Source organism: Zingiber officinale, chromosome 1B (assembly GCF_018446385.1).
Source record: "Zingiber officinale cultivar Zhangliang chromosome 1B, Zo_v1.1, whole genome shotgun sequence".
Classification (NCBI taxonomy): domain Eukaryota; kingdom Viridiplantae; phylum Streptophyta; class Magnoliopsida; order Zingiberales; family Zingiberaceae; genus Zingiber; species Zingiber officinale.
Window position 1 is genome coordinate 74,354,786 of NC_055986.1, and position 8,178 is coordinate 74,362,963.

General features: G+C 39.8%; 1 non-coding gene across 1 annotated transcript; it reads left to right on the top strand.

Moving 5' to 3' along the window:
• The first annotated feature begins 7,864 nt into the window (after positions 1 to 7,864).
• Positions 7,865 to 7,970, top strand: LOC121993736. Its single transcript, XR_006115387.1, has one exon. It is a non-coding gene; the product is annotated as a small nucleolar RNA R71 (small nucleolar RNA).
• The last annotated feature ends 208 nt before the right edge of the window (positions 7,971 to 8,178 follow it).

Sequence of the window (8,178 nt, forward strand, 5' to 3'; positions counted from 1 at the left end):
ACGGTAGAAGATCAAGAGGTCTTTCTAGAAGGTATAACTAGTAATTTTTCCTTTCCGCATCATACTAGTTATTTATGGAAATAATACCAAATACAGGCTTACGATTCTAGTATTTCGAATATGTTTTTCGATGTTGTGTTCTTTTGTTTTATTTTTCCTTGTGATTTGATTGTTCTTTTCGGTTAACCTAAAGTTATTTTAGGAAATTAAATATTAGCTTTCCATAAAAGGTTTTGTCTAGTCGGTGGTGGTTGCTCCCATATCCAAGAAGGCCATGTGCCTCGCCACGTCAGTATTGGGAACCAATTATGGAAATTAATATTTAATGGAATTAATAACTTAAGGTGATTTGGGTCGAACGTGTTAAGTTTCTGTAAGTTCCACGTGCGAACATGTACTTGTTTTTATTTTAATTTTTATGAAAAATTAAAGTTCTGTAAGTTTATGTGATTTTGTTAATTTTATGGTTTTTAAGAGTATTTTTCTCGTAGAAGCGAAGCAACAAGTGTTTGAACACTTGTAGGCTTCGACTACCGAGAAACACCTTCCGTAACGGTAAGGTCTCGCCCAAAATATTTTGGGACAGCGGCTAAAGGCGCTGTAAGATCATCGTAGGACACTCGTGAGATTCATTTCGTGACAAGGAGTGCTGGCCCTAACCCCGCAAGAGGCATTGCCCTGCGATCGCGCCCGAAATCACTAAACGGGACCGCCGGGAAGTTGCGACTCATAAAATCATAAAAATAGTAATAAAATTACATAAATTTATATAAAATACATAATTTAGAATTATGTATGATTTGTGATGGTCATGGCCCAAAAAACCCCAAATTGGATTGGTTACATGTGTTGTAATTCATAATATGGCCTGCACGCCATTTTTGTGTGATTGTGCGTGTTGTATATTTGATACACGACCTGCGCGTCGTGCCTTTCTATTTTATTTCCTATTGTAAAATAGTTTAGACTTGAATGTAACTCGAGTTTCATCTTTGTAATGTACAAAATGGAGCTGTGGAAGGTCCACTCGAGGAGGAGTTGCGAGGAGGGTGCGAGCAACACATGGCGGTCAAAGGGAGGAGCTTGGAGAAGCTGTTGACCCTAGGTTGACCATCCGATCTTCACATTGGCTTGAGAAGATCGTAGTAAGGCCATGACTAATCATAATTTAATTAATTACTTGTGTGTGTGTATGTGATGCATACTAGAGTAGAGTAATTAATTAGTGCTTTAACGATTAGATTAGATCTAAATCGCGTATATGATGCATCACGATTAGATTAGATCTAAATCGAGTATATGATATACATCAACGATTAGATTAGATCTAAATCGCGTCAACTCGAAATGCCTACCATGTCGTGATACCCATCACTACCTCGATCACATGTTGTTGTTGAATCTGCCAAAGCAGAGCAACGTATATTATCTTGGTAGGGTGTGGAGGGACAATCTTGGTCCCGCCTATCAACGCATGGGTGAGTACAAACTCAATTAGATTGAGTAAAACTAGTTAAACTCAATTGGATCGGGTTTAACTATAGGCATTTTCCAATGGTTGGTAGATAGGTCAAAATCACATTTATATTAACTCTTGGGCGATTTAGCCAAAGCTAACTCAAGTTTTAATATACATGCGGATCTTGATCCTATAAACAAGAGTTGCATAGAGATGTAATTGGTAATTAGTTACCTACTGATCATACTAAGTCTTGGGCGATTTAGCCAAAGCTAACTCAAGGCTTAGTATGATGTGGATCTTGTCCCGCAAGAATTATAACAAGTTGGTTAGAATCTAGTAGGTGTGGTTTGACCACATCCATGACTTGATTCTACAAAAGTTCTATAATTCAGTGGGAGCATCATTTAGTTAAAGGCCTAATTAAATGATTAGTGGAATATGATTATTTATTTTCTGCATTTTCTGTTGTAGATTGTCATGTCGTCAAACACGAACACCTTCTCCCTGCGTTCTGTCCTTGATAAGGACAAGCTCAATGGAGCTAACTTCCTGGACTGGTACAGGAACCTGAGAATTATTCTCACACAGGAACGAAAATTGTACATCCTGGAGTAGCCCATTCCCGAGGCACCTCCTGCCACTGCCACGCGAGCTGACCGTGATGCTTATAAGAAGCATCAAGATGACGCATTAGATGTGTCCTGTCTCATGCTCGCGACCATGAACTCTGAGCTTCAGAAGCAACATGAGTTGATGGGTGTTTATGATATGGTTGAACATCTTCGTCAACTATATCAAGGACAAACTAGGCACGAGAGATTCGAGATTTCTAAGGCACTATTTCAGTGCAAGATGCAAGACGGGACTCCCGTAGGTCCATATGTACTCATGATGATTGGGTACATAGAAAACCTACAGAGGTTGGGATTCCCCCTTGGCCAAGAGCTGACCACTGATTTGGTCTTGCAATCCTTGCCAGAGAGCTACAGTCAATTCGTCATGAACTACAACATAAATGAAATTGACAAGTCACTGCCTGAGCTTTTGAGTATGTTGAGAACTACTGAGATCAACCTTAAGAAGGTTAAGCCCAACTCCATTTTGATGGTGCAAAGGAACAAAGGCAAGGGCAAGCCTAAAGGTAAGGAAAAGTCCCAAGTCAAGGGCAAAGGCAAGGCACTGAAACCCAAAGGAGGGTTCGCCAAGGATGCTACCTGCTTCCACTTCGGTCAGACCAGGCACTGGAAGAGAAACTGCAAAGTCTACCTAGAAAATCTTAAGAAGAAGAGAAGTGAGACTTCTACTTCAGGTATATATGTTATAGAAGTTAATCTCTCTATTTCTTCATCATGGGTATTAGATACCGGATGTGCTTCTCACATTTGTACTAATGTGCAGGCGTTGAGAAATAGCAGGGCATTGACGAAGGGCGAGGTGGACCTACGAGTTGGCAATGGAGCACGGGTTGCTGCTGTTACTGTAGGGACTTATTCTCTATCTCTGCCCTCTAGGCTTGTACTAGAAGTAGATGATTGTTGTTATGTGCCTGCTCTTACTAAGAACATTATATCAATTTCTTATTTGGACAAGAAAGGCTTTTCATTTATAATAAAGAACAAATGTTGTTCAGTTTATTTAAATGATATGCTCTATTGTAATGCACCTCTGATTAACGGACTCTATATTCTAGACTTAGAGAACCCCATCTATAACATAAATATCAAAAGGTTTAAATCAAATGAAATGAACCAAACCTATCTCTGGCACTGTCGCTTAGGTCATATAAATGACAAACGATTATCCCAGCTTCATAAAGATGGTTTGCTGGACTCATTTGATTTTGAATCATATGAGACATGTGAGTCATGCCTACTGGGCAAGATGACCAAGACTCCCTTTAGTGGACATAACGAGAGAGCGACTGACTTGTTAGGACTTATACATAGTGATGTATGTGGACCTTTCAATGACGCTGCAAGAGGTGGTTATAGGTACTTCATTACATTTACTGATGACTTCAGTAGATATGGTTATGTGTATTTGATGACACATAAGTCAGAATCCTTTGAAAAGTTCAAAGAATTCAAGAATGAAGTACAAAACTAGCTTGGCAAGAGTATTAAGATACTTCGATCAGATCGAGGTGGAGAATACCTTAGCCATGAGTTTCGTGACTATCTAGCTGAGTATGGGATTTTATCCCAGCTCACTCCTCCTAGAACATCACAGTGGAATGGTGTATCTGAAAGAAGGAATCGTACCCTATTAGATATGGTACGGTCTATGATGAGTCACACAGATCTTCCTATATCTCTTTGGGGCTATGCTCTGGACACAGCAGCCTTCATACTCAACCGTGTTCCATCCAAGGCTATGATAAAGATACCATATAGGATATGGACTGGGAGAGATGCCTAGGTATCTTTTATGAGGATTTGGGGTTGTGAGGCTTACGTTTGACGTCAAGTCTCAGACAAAATGGGACCTAAATCTGATAAGTGCTATTTTATAGGATATCCCAAGGAAACGAAGGGATATTACTTCTATATTCCCAGTCAACACAAAGTAGTTGTGGCTAAAACTGGGGTTTTTCTAGAAAGGGACTTCATTACTAGAAAAACTAGTGAGAGTGCGTTCAATCTTGAAGAAGTTCAAGATATGGACCATAGCACTGAAGCCTTGATAGAAGTTGAACTGGAACCACAAAGTGTTGTGGATGATGAGATTATTCCACAAGGAGTTAAGGAACAACAACCAGCTCAAGTAGACATACCTCTTCGCAGGTCTGATAGGGTACGTCGTCAGCTTGAGAGATACTCATTTCTCTTGTCTGACCATGATGACGCTATGCTCATTGAGAATGAGCCTACCTCTTATCAAGAAGCTGTGATGAGACCAGATTCCGAGAAATGGCTAGAGGCCATGAGATCCAAAATGGAATCCATGTACACCAACCAAGTATGGACTTTGGTTGATTCACCTGAAGGGGTTAAACCCATTGGGTGTAAGTGGGTCTTTAAGAGAAAGACTGACATTGATGGACTGATATATAAGGGTCGTCTGGTAGATAAAGGTTTCAAACAAATTCATGGTATTGACTATGATGAAACCTTTTCTCCAGTAGCGATGTTTAAGTTCATTCGGATCATGCTTGCTATTGCAGCATACCATGATTATGAGATCTGGCAGATGGATGTCAAAATCGCGTTTCTGAATGGAAACCTGCTCGAGGATGTGTACATGACACAACCTGAGGGTTTTGTAGATCCATAGCATACTGGTAGAGTATGCAAGCTGCATAAGTCCATTTATGGACTAAAGCAAGCTTCTTGGAGCTGGAATCTTCGATTTGATGATGCAATCAAATAGTTTGGTTTCATCAAGAATGAAGATGAACACTGTGTCTACAAGAAGGTTGTAGGGAACATAGTTGTCTTCCTTGTATTGTATGTGGATGACATACTACTCATTGGGAACGACATCCCTTTACTATAGTCTGTAAAGACTTAGCTAGGGACTTGTTTCTCAATGAAGGACTTAGGTGAAGCAGCCCGTATTCTAGGCATACAGATCTATAGAGATAGATCTAAGTGATTTCTTGGCCTAAATCAGAGTACATATATTGACAAGGTATTACTACGGTTTTCCATGCAGAACTCCAATAAGGGATTTCTGCCGATGTCACATGGTGTGAGTCTTTCGAAGACTCAAAGTCCCTCTTTTAGAGAGGAGAGAGACCGTATGGATACGATCCCTTATGCCTCAGCCATAGGATCTATCATGTACGACATGCTATGTACTCGTCCTGATGTTTCGTATGCTTTGAGCATGACGAGCAGATACCAGTCAGATCCAGGTGAAAGTCACTGGATAGCAGTCAAAAATATTCTTAAGTACTTAAAAAGGACTAAAGAATATTTCTTAATATATGGAGGCGATGATGAGCTAGCTGTAAAGGGTTATAGTGATGCCAGCTTCCAAACTGCCCAGGATGATTATAGATCGCAGTCTGGGTTCGTGTTTTGCTTGAATGGTAGTGCTGTGAGCTGGAAGAGTTTGAAGCAGGACATAGTTGCTGATTCTACAACAGAGGCCGAGTATATCGCTGCATCAAAAGTAGCAAAGGAGGCAATTTGGATCCGCAAGTTCACTACTGAGCTTGGGGTGGTTCCTAGCATAGCCGATCCGATAGAGCTCTATTGTGACAACAATGGAGCAATTGCACAGGCTAAGGAACCTCGCTCACACCAGCGGACCAAACACATACTACGACGCTTCCATCTCATTCGAGAGATCATCGATAGAGGAGATGTGAAGATTTATAGAGTACCCATAGAGGCTAACATCGCTGATCCCTTGACGAAGGCTTTGGCACAGAGAAAGCATAATGGTCACACTAGGTCATTGGGCCTTAGAGCCTACACTGTTTTGCACTAGTGCTAGTGGAAGATTGTTAGTTAGAGCCCTAGAGCCAATCATATGATGATTATTGTATGGACTCATTGTATCATATTCCTATGTACATAAAGGCATTTGTTTTTTGTTATTATACTTACTTGTATTGGTGCCAAATAACTAAGTATAATAGCGTCCTTGAGTAGAAGGTTCTTATCTATATCAATCGATTGGTTGAATCGATAATGAGATGATATAGAGAACACTACTCTTAATCATTCCTTGTCAAGTATTAACATTCAGGGACAATGTTAATGCGACGAGACTAGCATGTAGGTCAACTCGATGACTTGATCTCACAAGTCATGGATATAGAGATATCAAGTTGACACATGGGTATGCATTGGAGAATGTATATTGAATGACCCGCCATGAGAAAGTATCATGGATCATTATATGAGTGTCATATACTTTCTCATGTGACTATTAGTATGACTATTAGTCCTTGGACCTGAAGTCACCATGGTTCCCTACATAAGGAGTTGCGTACTTTGGCTTCGTCAAACGTTACCCGTAATTGGGTGGACTATAAAGGCGATTACTGGGTATGTAACAAATTATGCAGAGGGATGTGAGTGATGTAGATGGGATCTATCCCTCCTATATAACGGGAGTGACATCGTTATTCTTGATAGAGTGAGACCACTAAGTGCATGGCCATGCCCAAGTTAGTCAATATGAGATATTGAGCTCATTTGATTAGAGTGAGTCTACTTGGAGTTTAAGATTTAGATTGATCAGAGGATGACACCGTCTATGCCTCAAATTGATTATTCTAGATGTCAAGGATAGAAGGACATTTGTCATATATTGTGAAAAGTCACAATTAGTAGTCACAAGGTGATGTTGGGTCTCAACATTCTTGTAACTTGGGTAGTAATGATGTGTTGCTAGATACCGCTCATTACTTATGCTTCTAAATGGGTTTAGGAGCATTGTCAACGTTACAAGAACCTATAGGGTCACACACAAAGAGTAATTAGATGGAGATTAGGTTCATTTGATGTATCTAGAGGATTAGGTTCATGTGATGAACCAAATTGGATTAAGAGTAATCTAAACTAGACTAATTGAGTTGGACTCAATTTGATTCATGTGTTCAATGAATCAATTTAGACTTGGATTCATTGAATCAATTTAATTCAATGAATATAGATTCATTAAATTAAATTAGTTTGAATCAAATGGTTAGATTTGATCAACCATGGGAGAGAAGAGGTCAAGTTTGACTTGACTTGAGAAGGGAAGATGAAAGGTCAAGTTTGACTTGACCAATGCCACCTCATTTGTGAGTTGGCATAAGGTGGGCTAATGATGATGTTCCACATCATCAAGATTGGCTTATGTGTGTGCCACATCATGAGGGAGATCAAGAGTTGTGACTCTTGATATTGCATAGAGGTTTAAAAGCCTCTAAAGTGGTCGGCCACCATTAGAGGAGTATGAGTTACAATTGTGAGAACTCATTCAAGGCTTTATCTTCTTCCTCCTTGTTTCTTCTTCTCTCCCTCTCCTCCACCTTGGCCAAAACCTTCAAGAGTGCTAGCACACTCTAAGGTTTCTTCTCCACCTTTTTGTTCGTGTGGATATACATAAAGGGGTGTTCACTTGACACCCTTGAGATCCGGCGAACCTTGGACGAGCGGGATAAGCGAAGGGTTTCGCATCAAAGGTATAAACTCCTAAACATGTAGATCTAAAGTAGATCTAGGATTAGAAAACTTGTACATGTAAAATTTTAATATTCGCACGGATCCGGTGGCATAGGATTTCGGGGTTTCCACAATGCAAAAGCGATTTTTGCGGCTCGAAAATCCCAACACAATTAACATATATGCTTGATCTACACTTTTGTCCATAAAAGAACCTCCAACTGATGAATCTAATATACTCTTGTCTGAAAAAGAAATTCCCCCATAGAATATGTGCATAATCAACCATTTTTCAAAACCATGATGAGGGCACTGTCTTTGAAGACTCTTGAATCTATCCCTTGCTTCAAACAATGATTCTCCATATGCTTGTGCAAAATTTGTTATGCAATTCCTCATATACACTGTTATGCTTGGAGGAAAAAAATGATTCAGAAATTGCTTCTCTAATTGCTCCTAACTTGTGATACTTTGAGGATGGAGAGAATATAACTAAGTCCTTGCTTTATCCTTGATACTGAAAGGAAATGCCATCAATCGAACTGTATCTGCTGACACTCCTTCATATTTCACCATATCACAAATCTCTAAAAATGTTTCAAGATGCAG